The 19,480-nt window shown below is 37.4% G+C and overlaps 1 protein-coding gene across 2 annotated transcripts in view; it reads right to left on the bottom strand.

The window, feature by feature from the left end:
* The window catches only part of CDC73 (cell division cycle 73), a 200,979-nt gene that overhangs the window by 103,297 nt on the left and 78,202 nt on the right, over positions 1 to 19,480 (bottom strand). The gene's annotated exons all lie outside the window — the stretch shown is intronic.

Below are 19,480 nucleotides of genomic sequence, written 5' to 3'. Positions count from 1 at the left end.
TTTAATACACTAGAAACTTAAAAGGAATATCTACATAATATATAAGAATAACCTCCAGAAGGACCTCTCAACTATCTGAAATCTTTCAGCCACTGAAACTTTGTTTTGTGTTTCATTTCTTTTCCCCTTTTTGGTCAAGAGGGCATTCTCAATACCAAATGCCAGGGGCAAGCTCATCCCTGGGAGTCATGTCTCACATAGGGAGGAGTGAAGTGAGTTTACCTGCAGAGTTGGCAGAGAGGGCCCACATCTGAACAACAAAAGAGGTTCTCTGGGGGTGACTCTTAGGCATAATTATAAGTAGGCTTAGCTTCTCCTTTGCAGAAATAAGGTTCATAAGGGCAGGCCCCAAGAGCAAGGGTTTGACTAAATTGGGAGTCCCTAATGCTTGCAAGAATATTACGAATTCCCAAGGTGGAAAAGTTTGATATTTCAACGTTTTTCCCCCAGTCCCTAAGAGTCTTTGCAAACACTTCTTTATTTTCTTCCCAAAATACTCTTCACGTGTTCTTATGATAAATATCAAAATCCTTAAAGTCTTTGACTAGTTACAGGTCAACGAAAGATTCTCTTCCTTGATAAAGGTAATTTTTCTACCCAATCTTTTGATCTCATTCTGGTCTTCTTCCTCTTGTTCTGTAAATTATCCCCTTTATTCCTCAGGATTGATTTAAAAAGCAAACAAAAAAATTTCTGGGATTAGCAACTCTGAACTGAAATCTGAGTCAATAAAACAGCCTCACATTTTTGCTCTGAAGGCAACCTTATTGGTTAAACGTGCCCCAGACAAAGAAAGTGACAGTCACTGTTTCAACCCATCCTGAACTGATGGACAGGGGTGGCAGTGGTAACTTGAGGACTCTGTGCTTCCTCAGGGCTATGGAGCACAGTTAATTAAAAGGCTGAATTTACTGGGAAGGTCAAGAAATCTCAGCTTTGGGAAGCCATGAAAAAATTGCTTAATGTCTTAACTGACTCTTCACAGAGGTAACTTTGGATATTGTCTGCATTCCACTGTGGGTCCCAGAATTCACTTCAGATGAGAAAGACTAATTTGGGAAAGTCTTCTCCTGAATGCTGCTTCTACCATAATTTGCTCTCCAGGCAAAAGCGGCACGAGACAACTAAAGGTATGTAAAAAATTATAAAGGCAGCATGTCTGGTGTGAAGGCTTGTCAGCTTCAAACTGTGAGTGGGAGGTCTGTCCCCGAGGAAGTAGCGGGGAGAACCAAATTCCTGTAAGGAGGTGATCTCCAAAACAACTGATAAGAAAAAAAGCTCAGGATAACACAGAAGACCATAAAGATAAGGAAAAGCCTGTATACTGCATTTGCCTTGAGTAAACCTTTGTGAAAAAGATGGCAGAAGCTAAAGAAAACCTATCTTATCACCAGATGGTTACAAAATCAAAAATCAGACATCTCAGAGAATAAATCCAGGGGCTAACATTATAAAATATTAAAATGATCAGTGTGCAACAAAAGTATAAGAAAAACACAGAAACATGAAATAACGGTCATTCTATAGGAAGAGGAAAAAAATCCAGAAAAGAGCAACAAAGACAAGAATATGGACATAGTGATAAAAGTTTCTTTAAAAAAAACTTGAAAATGTTTAAAGAGATGAAGGAAAATACAGAGAAAGAACTAAAGAATATCAGAGAAACAATGAATGAACAAGGTGAGAATATCAGCAAAGAGACAGAAATTTTAAAAAGAAACTGAACAGAACTCCTGGAGTTGAAAACAACAATAATTGAAATCAAAAGTACCCAGAAGAGTTTCAGGAGCACATTAGAACTAGCAGAAAGAAGAATCTGAATTTGTATATAAAACACCTGAAATGAGTCAGGCAGAAGAGCAAGGGAAAGAGGAATTATCAAAAGCTAAAATAGTCTAAAACACCTCTGGGATGCCATCAAGCATACTGTGCGGGTTGAATCTGTGGTGGATCCCCAGAAATATCATTTCCTTAACCCTAATTCAATATTGCCAGCTGGGAGATTTTTGACTCTTTCCATGGAGATGTGACTCACCAATCATGGGTATTAACCTTGGATTATAGGGAGATATGACTTCACCTAGTCCACATGGGTCTTGATTAGTTTACTGGAATCTTTTAAAAGAGGAAACATTTTGGAGGGAGTCACTTTTAGAGCCACAACAGAGACCTTGGAGATTATACTCCTGGGGGAGCTTCATGAAACAAGAAGGTTGGAGAGAAAGCTAGCAGACGCTGCCATGTCTGCCACGTGCCTTTCCATTTAAGAGAGAAACCCTGAACTTCACTGGCCTTCTTGAACCAAAGGATCTTTCCCTGGATGCCTAAGATGGGACATTTCTACAGTCTTGCTTCAATTTGGACATTTTCATAATTTAGAACTGTAAACTAGCAACTTAATAAACTCGCCCCTTTTAAAAGCTGTTCTGCTTCTGGAATATTGTGTTTCGCAGCTAGTAAACTAGAACACATACCAATATAGACATTACTGGAGTTCCAGAAAGAGAAGAGGGAAAGAGGCAGAAGGAATAACGACAGAGAACTTTCCAAAACTAGCAAAAGACATGAATGTGCACATCCAAGAAGCTCACAGAACACCAAACAGGGTAAACATGAAGAAAAAATATATGCCATCACATACTGGTCACACTATCAAATCCAAAGAACAAGGAGAGATTTCTGAAAGCTGAAAGAGAAAATCCCAGCTTATTTCTTACGATCAGGAACAAGATAAGGATGTCCAGTCACCTTATTCAACATTATGTTGGAAGTTCTAGCCAGAGCAATTAGACAAGAAAAAGAAATACAAGGCATCCAAATTAGAAAGGAAAAAGTAAAACTCTCACTGTTTGCAGATCATATGATACTATATGTCAAAAACCCTGAAAAACCCACAGCAAAATAACTAGAGCTAATTAATGCATACAGCAAAGTGGCAGGCTACAAGATCAACACTTAAAAATCTCCAGTGTTTCCATATACTAATAATGAGCAATCTGAGGGGGAAATGAAAAAAAATTCTATTTTCAATTGCAACCAAAAGAATAAAACATTTGGGAATAAATGTAACTAAGGATACAAAAGACCTATATGAAGAAAACTACAAGAAATTGCTCAAAGAAATCACTGAGGGCCTAAATAAATGGATGGGCATACCGTGTTCATGGACTGGAAGACTAAATTATAGTTAAGATGTCAATTCTACCTAAATTAACTTATAGATTCAATACACTACCAATTAAAATCCCAACTTACTTTGCAGAAATAGCAAAACCAATAACCAAATTAATTTGGAAGGACAGGGTGCCCCGAATAGCTAAAAATATCCCAAGAAAGAAAAATGAAGTTGGAGATCTCACACTACCTGACTTAAGGCATATTACGACAAAGCTACAGTGGTCAAAACAGCATGGTGCCGGCCTAAAGAAAGACATATTGAGCAATGGAATCGAATAGTGTTCAATTATAGACCCTCTCATCTATGGACACTTGATCTGTGATAAGGCAGTCAAACCAATTCACCTGGGACCGAACAGTCTCTTCAAAAAGTGGCACTTGGAGAACTGGATATTCACATGCAAAACAATGAAACAGGATACATATCTCATATCCTACACAAAAATTAACCCAAAATGGATCGAAGACCTAAACATTAGATCTATAACCATAAAACTTTTAGAAGAAAAAGTAGGGAAATATCTTATAAAACTTGTAATAGGAGGCAGTTTCCTAGATCTTACACCAAAAACATGAGTATTGAAGAAAGCGATAGATAAATGGGAAGTCCTCAAAATTAAAACACTTTTGTTCATCAAAGAACTATGTCAAGAAAGTAAAAGACAGCCTGCACAATGGGAGAGGATATTTGGAAACAACATACCTAATAAGGGTCTAGTATGCAGAACATATAAAGAGACTGTTCAACTCAACAACAAAAAAGACAACCCAATTAGAAAATGGGCAAAAGAAACTTTTCAGAAGAGGAAATACAAATGGCTAAAAGGCACATGAAAAGATGCTCAGGGTGGGCCACGGTGGCTTAGCAGGCAAGAATGCTTGCCTGCCATGAGAGAGGACCCGGGTTTGATTCTCGGTGCCTGCCCATGTAAAAAATTTAAAAAAAAAAAAAGATACTCAACTTCCATGGCTATTAGGAAATGCAAATCAAAACCACAATGAGATATCATCTCACACACACCAGAATGGCCATTATCAATAAAAACAGAAATGACAAGTACTGGAGAGGATGTGCAGAAAGAGGCATACTTATCCACTGTTGGTGGGAATGTAAAATGGTACAACTGCTGTGGAAGGCATTTTGGTGGCTCCTCAGGAAGCAAAGTATAGAACTGCCATATGATTCGGCAATACAATCGCTAGGCATCTACTCAGAGGACATTAGGGCAAAGACAGAAACAGACATTTGCATACCAATGTTTACAGCAGCATTATTAACAATTGCCAAGAGATGGAAACAGCCCAAATGTCCATCAACAGAAGAGTGGCTGAAATGGAGAGGCTGGAGGGAACTGCTGAAAATGTAGAGCTGTGTTCCAGTAGCCATGTTTCTTGAAGATGATTGTATAATGATATAGCTTTCACAGTGTGACAGTGTGATTGTGAAAACCTTGAGTCTGATGCTCCTTTTATCTACCTTATCAACTGACGAGTAAAACATATGGCATAAAAATAAATAATGGGGGGAACAAATGTTAAAATAAATTTAGATTGAAATGTTAGTGATCAATGAAAGGGAGGAGCAAGGGGTATTATATGCATGAGTTTTTTCAGTTCTTTTTCTGGAGTGATGCAAATGTTCTACAAAATGATCACGATGATGAATACACAACTATGTGATGATATTGTGAATTACTGATTACATATGTAGAACAGAATGATAAGTTAAGAATGTTTGCGTTTATTTATTATATTTTTTTAAAAAGTTAAAAAATTAATAAAACGAGCAAACAAAAAACAGAAGAGTGGCTAAACAAGCTGTGGTATATACATATGATGGAATATTATGCAGCTGTAAGACAGAATTAATTCATGAAGCATGTAACAACGTAGATCGACCTTGAGGACATTATGCTGAATGAGATTAGCCAGAAACAAAGGGACAAATTACTGTATGTAATGTTATTAACTAACATTAATATGTGAACTTGGAAAATTTCAGTTAAGAACAGAGGTCATCAGGAGATAGAAATAGGATAGATATAGGGTAACTGGACCTGAAGGGATTCGGATTGTACAACAGGACTGATTATAAAAATTTAGAAATGGATAGCACAGTACTACCTGACAATAATGTAAGTACACTGAATGAAGTGGAATGTGAAAATGATGGAGGAGGGCTAGAGGCACATATGAAAACAGAAGGAAAGATAGATGATAAAGACTGAGATGGTCTAATCTAGGAATGCATAAAGCAAAAAATGTTTATTTGGTACAAAATTTATATTTTAACTAGTACATTTCCTCATATAACTTACATGGACAGGTTAATTCAACACCATAAGTACATGGAACCTTGAATAAGGCATGAGATTCTGTAGGTTTGTTCAATGTGATGCCCCAATAAATCCAAAGATGATTCGAACAGTGAATAAAGAAGTTTTTGCAAAGTCCCCTTGGGGGAATGGAAAGAAAGGGAGAAAATTCAACTACCCCATTTAGAGAATTCCTGACATTCTCGCAAGCAGTGGGGACAACAAAATCAGTAGGTCAAGCGCTCAAATTTTGGAGTTTGTTCATATGAAACTTATCCCACAAAGAATAGGCTAAGCCTACTTAAAATTAGGCCTAAAAGTCCCCCCCAGAGAACTCTTGTTGCTCAGATGTGGTCTATCAGCCAACACAGCAAGCAAACTCACTGCCCTCCCGCCTCTCAACTTGGGACATGATTCCCAGGGGTGTAAACCTCCCTGGCAATGTAGGACAAAAATCCTAGGATGAGCTGGTACTTGGCATCAAGGTATTGAGAAAATCTTCTGACCAAAAGGGGGAAAAGAGATATGAGACAAAATAAAGTGTTAGTGGCTGAAAGATTTCAAACAGAGTCGAGAGGTTATCCTGGAGGTTATTCTTACATGTTATATAGATATCCCCTTTTTAGTTTAAGGTGTATTACACTTAGAGGGAAGTGTGTAAAACTGTAGAGCTGGAAATGAAGGGCCAAGATGGCGGCTTAGCAAGGTGCATGTTTTAGTTCATCCTCCACCACAACTACTAAATAATCAGAAACAGTACAGAACAGCTCCTGGAGCCACGACAGCAACTGGACACACAGCATGCTTCAGTCTGGACCAGCTGGACCGGCTATGAGCCTCCCCGGAACCGTGAGTTCCCCAAGCCACGGCGGCTGGCGCCCGGCACTCCTCCCCCACAGGCGGCTTCCCAGAGGGAAAGGAAAGACACTCTAACAGCAGCAAGGACTAAGTCCAACCAAACAGCAACTGTGGCATTAATTAACAAATCTTGACTACTAAAAATAGGCGAAACTGATCAAGGTGGAGGTTGCTTATTGGGCTAACCGAAGGGGAGGAAAGAGGACGAAACGGAGATTTTTGTGGCTGTCTCTACAGAGGCTTGGCTGTCTCTGGATTCAGCGGCGGGACTACTCGGGCTGCAGCTGCCCCAGGCATAGGCAGAAACGGACTGCTTTCAAGGCTGTCTCCCGCCTGTGCCTTCCCCAGGGGAGGGGTGAAGCCCAACTCAGGTGGAATCCTTCTCTCAAGGAATTCAGAACCCAGGGCTCGGCAATTTGAAGCCATTAAAACCAGCCTACAACCTCTCCTCTGTCTCCACCACGCCCCAAGGAGGGAGAGCCTTCCAAACTTGAAGGTGCCACAACATCTTTTGCTGGTGGGACCCGCAGGCAAACAAGTGCCACATACTGGGCAGGATAAGAAAAACAGATCCCAGAGACTTCACAGGAAAGTCTTTTAACCTGCTGGGTCTCACACTCAGGGAAAACTGATGCAGGTGACTTCTTCCCCCTGACAGAAGTCCATTTTAGTCTGGGAAAACTTGGCTGAAGTCTGTATTATCTATGTAGACCCTCCTAAGGGTGGGGAGGGAAAAGGCACATTACAAGCAGGACAAGAAACAAGAAAACAAGAACAGAAAAATTATCCTTGGTAAACAAAACCTAAGCTAGAGGTCCAGAAAAAGCTGAACTGAAGGTCAAAAAACAGACAGACAACAAACTCATCCAGCAAGAAAACCCTAAGTAAGATAAGTGAAAGCAATCTCCAGAATAAACTAATTAAGGTAATTAAATGTCTAGATGCCAGCAAAAAATAACAAATCACACCAGGAAAATTGAAGATATGACCCAGTCAAAGGAACAAACCAATAGTTCAAATGAGATACTGGAGCTGAAACAACTAATTCTGAATATACGAACTGAAATGGAAAACCTCATCAAAAACCAAATCAATGAATTGAGGGAGGACATGAAGAAGGCAAGGAATGAAAAAAAGAAGAAATGGAAAGTCTGAAAAAACAGATCACAAAACTTATGGGAATGAAAGGTACAGTAGAAGAGATGAAAAAAACAATGGAAATCTACAATGGTAGATTTCAAGAGACAGAGGTTAGGATTAGTGAACTGGAAGATGGAACATCTGAAATCCAGAAAGAAACAGAAACTATAGGGAAAAGAATGGAAAAATATGAGCAGGGACTCAGGGAATTGAATAATATGAAGCACACAAATATACATGTTGTGGGTGTCCTGGAAGGAGAAGAGAAGGGGAAAGCAGGAGAAAAATAATGGAAGAAATTATCACTGAAAATTTCCCAACTCTTATGAAAGACCTAAAATTACAGATCCAAGAAGTGCAGTGTACCCCAAAGAGAATAGATCCAAATAGATGTTCTCCAAGACACTAGTCAGAAAGAGAGGATCTTGAAAGCAGCAAGAGAAAAGCAATCCATCACATACAAGGGAAACCCAATAAGACCATGTGTAGATTTCTCAGCAGAAACCATGGAGGCGAGAAGACAGTGGGATGATATATTTAAATTACTAAAAGAGAAAAACTGCCAACCAAGAATTCTATATCCAGCAAAATTGCCCTTCAAAAATGAGGGAGAAATTAAAACATTTTCAGACAAAAAATCACTGAGAGAATTTGTGACCAAGAGACCAGCTCTGCAAGAAATACTAAAGGGAACACTAGAGACAGATACGAAGACAGAAGAGAGAGGTGTGGAGAAGAGTGTAGAAAGGAAGACTATGAGTAAAGGTAAAAAGAAGGAAAATTAGATATGACATATAAAATCCAGAAGGCAAAATAGTAGAAGAAAGTACTACCCATGCAATAATAGCACTGAATGTTAATGGATTAAACTCTCCAATCAAAAGACACAGTCTGGCAGAATGGATTAAAAAACAGGACCCATTTATATGCTGTCTCTACTCAAAGGACACGAGGCCAAGGACACAAATGGACATTTACACAGCAATCTTTATAGCAGCATTATTAACAATTACCAAGAGATGGAAACAGCCAAAATGTCCATCAACAGACAGCTGACTAAACGAACTGTGACATTTACATAAGATGGAATATTATGCAGCTGTAAGACAGAATAAAGTTATGAAGTATCTAACAACATGAATGGACCTTAAGGACATTATGCTGCGTGTGATTAGCCAGAAACAAAAGGACAAATACTGTATGGTCTCACTGATATGAACTGACATTAGTGAATAAACTTGGAATATCTCTTTGGTAACAGAGACCATCAGGAGATAGAAATAGGGTAAGATATTGGGTAATTGGAGTTGAAGGGATACAGATTGTGCAACAGGACTGAATATAAAAACTCAGAAATGGACAGCACAATACTACCTAACTGTAATACAATTATGTTAAAACACTGAATGAAGCTGCATGTGAGAATGATAGAGGGAGTAGGGCTGGGGACATAAATGAAATCAGAAAGAAAGATAGATGGTAAAGATCAAGATGGTATAATCTAGGAATGCCTAGAGTGTATAACAATAGTGAAATGTACAATGTACAAATTTTAAAAATGTTTTTGCATGAGGAAGAATAAAGGAATGTCATTATTGCAGGGTGCTGAAAATAGATGGTAATTAATATTTTAATATGTCACCTTATGTGTGAGACTAACACAAAAAATGTTTATTTGTTACAAAATTTATATTCTGACTAGAGCATTTCCTAATATAACTTATGGAGATAGTCTGATTGAACGTCATAAGTACTTGGAATCTCGGGTAGGACATGAGAATTATTTGTTGGTTTGTCCAGAGTGATGCCCAGATGAATCCTGGAGTGATCTGATCAGTGAGTGGAAAAGTATTTGCAAGCCCCCTTCGGGGAATGGTGAGAGTGGGAAAAAATTCAACTTCCCCAAGTAGAATTCTCGATATTGTCACAAGCAGTGTGGACAACCAAAGCTACAGGCAGAGCCCCCAGTCTTGGGGTTTGTTCATATGAAACTTAATCCCACAAAGGATAGGTCAAGTCTACTTAAAATTTAGGCCTAAGAGTCACCCGCAAGAGAACCTCTTTTGTTGCTCAGATGTGGCCTCTCCCTCCAGCAAACATGATGAGCAGTCTCACCACCCTCCCCCTCTCTGCATGGGACTTGACTCTGTCCTGGCAACGTGGGACAGAGATCCTGGAATGAGCTGAGACTCAGCATCAAGGGACTGAGAAAAAACCCTAGAATGAGCTGAGAATTAACTTCAAGGTATTGAGAGAACCTTCTCGACCAAAAGGGGGAAGAGTGAAATGAGACTAAGTGTCAATGGCTGAGAGATTCCAAACAGAGTCGAGAGATTATCCTGGAGGTTATTCTTATGCATTAAATAGATATCACCTTGTTGTTCAAGATGTAGCGGAGAGGCTGGAGGGAACTGCCTGAAAATGTAGTGCTGTGTTCCAGTAGCCATGTTTCTTGATGATGGTTGAACAATGATATAGCTTTCACAATGTGATTCTGTGAATGTGAAAACCATGTGTTTGATGCTCCTTTTATCTACCATATCAACAAAAAGTAGAACATATGGAATAAAAATAAATAATAGGGGGAACAAATGTTAAAATAAATTTAGTTTGAAATGCTAGAGGTAAATGAAAGCGAGGGGTAAGGGATATGGTATGCATAACTTTTTTTCTCTATTATCATTTTATTTCTTTTTCTGTTGTCTTTTTCTAAATCGATGCAAATGTTCTAAAAAATGATGAATATGCAACTATGTGATGATATTAAGAATTACTGATTATATATGTAGAATGGAATGATATCTTATTGTTTTGTTTGTTTGTTGTTAATTTTTTAAATTAAAAAAATGTAAAAAAAAAACTGTAGAGCTGTGTTCCAGTAGCCATATTTCTTGAAGATGAATGTATAGTGATAAAGCTTTCACTATGTGACTGTGTGATTGTGAAAACCTTGTGTCTGATGCTCCTTTTATCTATGGTATGATCAGATGAGTAAAAAATATGGTTTAAAAATAAATAAATAATAGAGGGAACAAATGTTAACATTAATTGAGTAGACTGAAATACTAGTGATCAATGAAAGGGAACGGTAAGGGATATAGGAAAAAAATAGGAGGAACAAAGGTTAAAACATATTGGGTAGATAAAAATACTAGCGGTCAATGAGAGGGAAGGGTGAGGGGTATGGTATGTATGAGTTTTTTCTTTTCAGTTCTTTTTCTGGAGTGATGCAAATGATCTACAAAATGATCATGGTGATGAATACACAACTGTATGATGATATTGTGAGCCACTGATTGTACACCATGTACAGAATGTGGGTATGTAAATAACATTTGTATGGTTTTTGTGTACAATATAAAAAAAAAAAGCATGACCCTAAGACCTAAGAGACTCACCTTAAATTCAAAGACAGAAGTAGGTTGAAAGTAATAGGATGGAAAAAGCTTATCAAGCAGTAGGAACCAAAAGAAAGCTGGGCTAGTATACAAACAACAGATAAACTAAACAAATCTAAACAGTATATACTAATAAAACGGACAATTCATCAAAAAGATGTAACAATTATATACAAGGATATGCAATTAATTGCAGAACCCAAAATACAGGACACAAATATTGAAATAACTGAAGAGTGTATTAAAGACCTTAATACGCTACATTCAATAATGGACAGAAAATTACAAGATTCACAAGGAAATATAACAAGAAACCAACTAGACCTTAACAGACATATACATAGAACACTGCACACAACACAAAAAGAATATACATTCTTCTTGAATGTACATGGACCATTCTCAGGGAAAGACCATATACTGGGTCACAAAACATGTCTCAATAAATTTAAAAATACAGATATAATACCATATATATTCTCTGGCCACAACAGAATGAACCTATAAATCAATAAAAGAACTGTGAAATTAAACAACATACTTTAAAACAACAAATGGTTAAAGAGGAAATTGGAAGGAAATATCCTAAGGGGAATGATAGCAAATATGCTGAAGAGAATGAAAATGAAACTACAACATACCAAAATATATGGGATGCAGTGAAGCAGTGCTAAGAGGAAAATTTATAACTCTAAATGCTTACATTAAAAGAGAAGATTTCAGGGTGGGCCACGGTGGCTCAGCAGGCAAGAATGCTTGCCTGCCATGCCAAAGGACCCGGGTTCGATTCCCAGTGCCTGCCCATGTTAAAAAAAAAAGAAGAGAAGACTTCAAATCAGAGTCCTAACCTCAAATAGGAAAAGCTAGAAAAAAAAAATTAAATGAAGCACAAAGCAAGGAGAAAGAAATATCAACAATTAGAGCTGAGACAAATGGAATAGACAGAGGAAAAAAAAGACAATTAACAATACCAAAAATTGGTTCACTGAAAAGGTCAATAAAATTGAAAAACATTTAGCTAGACTGACAATAAAACAGAATACAAATAACGAAAATTAAAAATGAAAAGGGGGACACTACTACCAACCATGCTGAAATAAAGACTGTAAGAGGATACTGTGAACAACTATACAGAAATAAATTACATAACCTAGTTGAAACGGACAAATTCACAGAAACCATACAAACTACCTACATTCATTTAAGAGCAAAAAGAAGACCTCCACAAAATAAATATTACAGAGATTGAATCAGTTAACAAAAACCTCCCTACAGAAAAAAGCCCAGGGCCAAATGGCTTCACAAGGGAATTCTACCAAACATTCCAAGAAGACTTAATTCTGCTCAAACTCATCCAAAGAACTGAAGAGGATGGAACATTCCCTCATTCATTTCTATAAGGCCAAAATCACCCTCAAAGCAAAGCCAGGTAAAGAGACTTCAAAAAAAACTACAGCCCAATATCTCTTATGAATATAGATGCAACACCTATGTACCAAGTACTCTTTTTAAGCACAAGGGATATAGTGGAAGACAAGACAGACATGGTTTCTATCTTTTAGATACTTATATTTGAAGGGAGATAGTTAAACAAGTGAACAACACAATTATTAGAAGAAAAAAATGGCAACAGTTTCCCTCTAAAAATGACTTGAAAACTAACATCTAAAATATGAGGAGCCAGTCTTATTAATAGCATGATGAATGTTCCAGGTAAAGGAATTGCAAGGACAAAGACCAGGAAGCTGAGAAGAACTTTACACATTTGTGGAAAAGAAAAAGCCAGTGAAGCAGAATTGCAAGCTTAGGACCAGTCTTAACGCATGAATGTCTCTACTCTAGAGAAAGGATTATAGAAAGAATTCAGAAAGTTCCTCAATTTAGATGGGGGTCAGGGGGGTCTTTTTAGTAAACCCCAATACTATTAGCAATGGCTGTGACTTTGTCAACAATAGAAAATAGATATTTTCATAACACATCATAATTGTTTTATATATCTTGAAATATTATTCTCATGACTACATAAAAAGTAAAGCATTTATTGCATTTGTCATTACATGTTGTTCTTTAATGCACTGGTAAAGCAGCAGAAATCACCATGTCAAAAGTTGTATTTTTAAAAGATATTGTTTTTAATTTTAATTTTTTTTTTTTTTGCATGGGCAGGCTCTGGGAATTGAACCTGGTCTCTCACATGGCAGGTGAGAATTCTGCCACTGAGCCACGACTGCACTGCCCTAAAATATTTGATAATTATATATCAATACAGTTACTCTGTCATCCTATATAGTTTTATTTTGAAATACTTTCAAACTCATGTGACAATTACAAAATAATACAAACCCCATACAAAGAACTCCAACGTACCCCTAATCCTCCATATACTCAAATCCCACCAATTTAACATTCTGCTACATTTACAGTATCATTCTATCCCATTCATCTATCTCTTTACTTATCAATCCATTTTCTGACCATTTGAGTATAGGTTATATAAATCATACACCTTAAACTCAATACTGCCATGTACATATACTATGAACAAGGATATTCATTTGTGACCACCTTAAAAATGGTTATCAAGTTCACAGAATTTAATATTGATGTTGAGTTCAGTCTAAATTTAATTACTGCCTATGACCCACTAGTGTCCTTTTGAGTCTATTCTCCTCCCTTGCTAGATCCCGTTCAGGATCATATATTGCATTTAATTGTCACTGCCTCTGTAGTTTCTCTTAATTTAAAAAAAAAAAATTGTACTAAAGCTTTCCCATCTCCCCAAACACACATCCTATGTTCATTATGCAATAACTTCCCATTTCCCACTGCCCACCTTGCTCCTGGAATCTTATAGTCTAATTTCTGTCTCTATGAGCTTTGCATATTCTAATATTATCTTTACAGTTACCATGAGACTTAAAATCAGTATCATAAATCTCTATCTCATTGGCTTTGATATCAACTTAATTTCAGCAGCATCACAAACTATGGCCCTAAATCTTGTTCACCCCACCCATCTTTATATAGATCTTGTCATGAATAACATGTTTATACATGAGTCCAAAATCACTGATTCATCATTCCATTTTACGCATTTGCTTTTTACAGCCTGTAAGAACTAAAAGATGGAGTTACAACAAAAACTACAATAGTACAGGTATTTATATTCACCCATGCTGCTTCACTCACAGGAGATCTTTCTTTCTCCATGGAGCTTTTATCTATCATTTAGTGTCCTTTCTTTTCAACCTGAAGAATTCTCTTTAGCATGTCTAGTTGGACCAGTCTAATGCTGACAAACTCCCTAGCTTTTGTTCATCTTGGTATTTCTTAATCTCTCCTTTGATTTTGAAAGACACTTTTGCCAGACACAAAATTTTTAGTTGAGCATTTTTTGCTTTCAGTATCATAAGCATGTCATCCCACTGCCTTCTTGCTCCCATGGTTTCCAATGAGAAAACAACACTTAAAACTGATTTAGGCTTCTTTTAAGTTACACGTTTCTTCTCTATTGCAGCTTCCAGAATTCTCTCTTTATCTCTAGTATTTGATAGTTTTAACTACACCAAAACTATCAAATTGTATTTATGCTATAGTGTGGGTCTATTTGGGTTATCCTATTTGGAGTCATTGAACATATTGCATGTGTACACTGATGCTTTTGTTAAATTTGAGAAGTTTTCAGCCACTATTTCTTTTAATGGTCTCTCTACTCCTTTCTCTCTTTCTTCTTCTGGGACTTCCACAAAGTATAATGGAATGCATGATGCTGTCCCACAGTTCCCCAGGCTTTTTTCATTGTTTCTTCTTTCTGATCTCAGACTAAGTGATTTCAATTGTCTTATCTTCAAGTTAACTGCCTCTTTCTTCTACCAGCTCCAATCAGCTGCTGAACCCCTCCAAAAATTTTTAATTTTTGTTATTGTGGGGTTTTAACTCTATGTTTGGTACAGGGGGGAAACTGTTATTGCATACCATGGGCTATGCTTGAAAGGAAACCATCAGCACTACCAGAGCAACAGCAGAGATAAATAATGGGGGGAGGGACAAGAGTTAAGAGGAAGTTTAGATTTCCTTGCTGGCGAGGGTGTGTTTATTGATTTTCTTTCTCTCGGGAACAATAAAATTATTTAATAAGAGTGTTGATGGACAGTGGACTTTGGACCCTATACATGATCCCTGAGGAATGCAGGTGGTTAAAGGATGCACTGATTGAGAAGAAGATCAGCGAATGATGGTGTATACTTATGAACGAAGGTTGTGCTCCTACAAAAAAGGAATGAAGTCGTGAGGCAAGCATTGATATGAACGAACATGTGGGACATTTGGTGAGGCAAAATAAACCAGAAACAAAAGAACAACAATGGTACGGTCTCCTTTAGAAAATGCTCACAAGAAAACAGGGGCCTAGACTGTAAGCTTTTATATCAGACACATTTAGTCTGAAGTGGCAATTATTATTTCTGGATTTCAAGAGGTTGTTTTATATACTGAGATACATTTGATATTTAGAGATAAGAACAAAGGCAATCAGGTTGGGGTTAAAGTCATTCAGAACCCAGGGGTAAGGAAGACAAGGTCTATATTTTAGAACCACACATACTCTTTGAGACCAAAGGAAGAAAGGCTTATCTGGTCTAGAACTGAAATATTCTATAGCACATAATCTAATTCAACCTAGTTGTTGAATTTGAACATTTCATTTGAACAACTGAAACACAGGAAGCCCAAGATAAGAAAGACATCCTTTAATCCTGTATAGCCTAATATAATGCCTGGATACATCCTAGAGTATACTGAGCAGATAATCAAACTGTATTGGCAAAGTACCTTGAGGGATGGGAGAGAAAATATGGAACTATTAAATTTTACCATCAGGAAATCCCTTGATACTGCGTCAAACTTTAGGGACACCCAAATCAACAGACCATGCCCTTACACTTGTGAAGCTCATGTAAGTAGCGGAGAAGCTTAACCTACATATAGGTATGTCTACGAGTTACTCCTGAAGGACCTCTTTTGTGCTCAGGTGTGGCCTCACTCTAAGCCCAACTCTGCAAATGAAATCATTGCCCTCCCCCCTACATAGGACAAGACACTCAGGGATGAAAATCTCCCTGATGACTTGGGAGATGACTCCAAGGTATGAATCCAGCCCTGGCACCATGGAATCAACAATTTCACCCTGACCCAAAGGGAGAAAAGAAGTGCAACTAATAAAGTATCAGCGGCAGAGAGAGTTTCAAATAGAGTCGAGAGGCTACTCTGACAATTACTCTTACGCAAGCATCAGTTAAGACCTTGCTACCTATCACAACCTGCCAAACTCCAACCAGGACCATTCCAGCTAATCCTAAAGAACACCTAGAGTAATATATAAGATTCCATAAGGGTTCCATGTACTAGAGTAACTTTCCAGAAACCTACAACTTCCAGATGTTTCCTGGACCAGAAAAGTCCTGAAACCTAGAGGGCCCAGCCTCTCAAAATTCCATCTCCCTACCCCATATTAGTGACAGTCCCATGCAATATGAAAAATCCTGAATTGTCATAGCTCAAACATCCCTACAGAGAGTGATGGAAAGATCAAAGGTGATGGTGGAGTTATACAGTGAAGATAGGATTTAACAAATGAGTATGAATGCTGAATCATTTTTCAGCTGATATCTCAAACTTGTATCTCTTTTAGTCTCCAGTACCTTAGAGAAGCTAGAAATAAAAATCTAAATTTGTGGAATTGTAACCCATGCCAAACTCTGAAATATGTTCTACAACTAATTGTGGTGCTCTGCTTTGAAATTTATTGCTTTTTGGTATATATGTTATTTTTCACAAAAAAAAGAAAGAAAAAAGTCGACTGTGGTGATAAAAAAATATTTAAGCCTTCTAGCCTCCTATATTCTGGAGCAGTTAGGAGGAAAAATCTGAGCAGCTGTATGTTAGCCCATGACAAATTCTGGAATCTGTCCTGTAACTACTTGCTGAAGAGTGCTTTGAAAACTATTGCTTTTTCCTTTCTTTGCTTTGTATGTATGTTATAAATAAGTTAAAAAGAAAAGAAGGAAACAAAAGAAAATACATTTCTGAGTCTTGGCAGACATTTCTTTAGGGCTTATCCACACAATGTGTTTGGGGATCAGCTCCAGGACAAAGCATAACCTCCCTGGTCCTTTCAGCTCCTGTCTCATCTTCAGCAATGTGCATATGGTCCTAAGAAAGCCACTGTTTACAAGGATACAAATGTCCCCTCTTTCTGAGGAAACAGGCTCAAGCCTGAGCACTGCAGAGACATACCTCAGGGATACTGAGGGCTCTGTTCCAGACCACCACAAGAAAGCAATGAAAGCAAATATTGCAAAAAAGCAAGTCACACAATTTTTTTGGTTTCTCAGTGCATATAAAAGCTATGTCTACACTACCACTGTAGTCTATTAAGTGTGCAAAAGCATTATGTCTAAAAAAAGTACATACCCTAATGCTTTTAAAAATATATGATTTAAAAAATGCAATCATCTGAGGCTTTAGTGAGTCATAATCTTTTCGCTGGTGGAAGGTCATGCCTGAATGTCAATGGCTTCTGACTGATCAGGGTAGTGGTTGCTGAAGGTTTGCATGGCTGAAACAATTGCTTACAATAAGACAAAGTTTGCCACATTAATGGACTCTTCCTTTCACAGAAGATTTCTCTGTAGCATGCAACACTGTTTGAGAACATTTTACTCATAGTATAACTTCTTTCAAAATTAAGAGTCATTTCTCTCCTACCCTGCTACTGATTTATCAACTATGTTGATTCAATATTCTAAATCTTTTCTTAGTTCAAAAATATTCATAGCAACTTCACAAAGAGTAAATTCCATTCTCAAGAAACCAGGTTCTTTGATCATCCGTTAGAAACAACTCCTCATCTGCTAAAGTTTCATCGTCGAGATTGAAGCAACTCAGTCACATCATCAGGCTCCACTTTTAATTCTAGTTTTCTTGCTATTTCCACCACCCTGGAATTACTTCCCCAACCAAAATCTTGAAACTTTCAAAGTCATCCATGAGGGATGAAATCCTTAAGTTCTTCCAAACTCCTTTTCATGTTGATATTTTGATCTCCTTCCATGAATCACGAATGTTCTTAATGGCATCTAGAACATGAATCTTTTCCAGAAAGTTTTCAACATACTTTGCACACATCTATCAAGGGACGCACTATCTATAGCAACTATAACCTTACGAAATGCATTTCTTAAGTAAGATTTGAAGGTCAAAATTACTCTTTGATCTATAGGCTGCAAAATGGAAGTTGTGTCAGCAGGCATGAAAACAACATTTATCTTGTTGTATATCGCAATCAGACTCTTGGGTGACCAGGTGCAATGTCAATAAGCCAATAATACTTTGAAAGGCATCTTTTTGTTCTGAGCAGTGCATTTCTAACAGAGGGTTTAAAATATTCAATAAGCCATATTGTAAACAGATTGCTGTCATCTAGACTTTGTTGTTACATTAATAAAGCATAGGCAGAGTAGGTTTAGCATCATTCTTAAGGGCCCTAGTATTTTCAGAATGGTAAATAAGCATTGGCTTAATTTAAGTCACCAGCTGCACTAACACCTAACAAGGGAATGAGCTTATCCTGTGAAGCTTGAAAGTCAGGCATTAACTTCTCCCTAGCTATGAAAGTCCTAGATGGCATCTTCTACAATGAAAGCCTGTTTTGTCTACAGTGAAAATCTGTTTAGTGTAGCTACCTTCAATTTCTTAGATCTTCTGGATGACTTGCTGCAGCTTCTATATAAGCATCTTGTTGCTTCATTTTGTACTTTTTATGTTATGGAGTTGGCTTCTTTTCTTAAACCTCATGAATCAACCTTTTCCAGCTTCAAACATTTATTCTGCAGCTTCCTTACTTCTCTCAGCCTTGCACTGAAAAAGGTTAAGACCTTTCTATGGATTAGGTTTTGACCTCATGGAATGTTATGGCAGCTTTGATCTTCTATCCAGAACACTAAAACTGTGCTTGTATCAGCAATAAGGTTATTTTGCTTCCTTATCGTTCATATATTCACTGGAGTAATAGTTTTAATTTCCTTCAAGAACTTCTCCTTTGCATTCACTAACTTCTCTGTTTAGAGCAAGAGGCCCAGCTTTTGGCTTATTTTGTCTTTCAACATCCTTCCTCACTAAACTTAATCATTTCTAGTTTTTTATTTAAAATGAGACATGCAACTCTTCCTTCCACTTCAACACTTAGAGGCCACTGTAGGGTTATTAGTTGCAATATTGCGTTTCAGGGATTAGGAAGGCCTGAGGAGAGGGAAAGGATGGGGGAAAGGCAAGTCAGTGGAGCAGTTAGACGTTTAGCGATTAACTTTGCTGTCTTATAAGGCGCCCCAAAACAGTTACAATAACATCAAAGATCGCATATCACAGACCACTATAACAGATAATAAAGATAATGAAAAAGTTTGAAATATTGTGGGAATTATTAAATATGGCACAGAGTTACAAAGTGAGCACAGGCTGTTGGAAAAATGGTACCATTAGATATGCTCGATGGAGGGCTGCCACAAACCTTCAAGCTGTAAAACATATAGTATC

Source organism: Tamandua tetradactyla, chromosome 4, assembly GCF_023851605.1.
Source record: "Tamandua tetradactyla isolate mTamTet1 chromosome 4, mTamTet1.pri, whole genome shotgun sequence".
Lineage (NCBI taxonomy): Eukaryota > Metazoa > Chordata > Mammalia > Pilosa > Myrmecophagidae > Tamandua > Tamandua tetradactyla.
The sequence above is the reverse complement of the archived record's forward strand: the minus strand, read 5'-3'. Positions and strand labels throughout refer to the sequence as shown.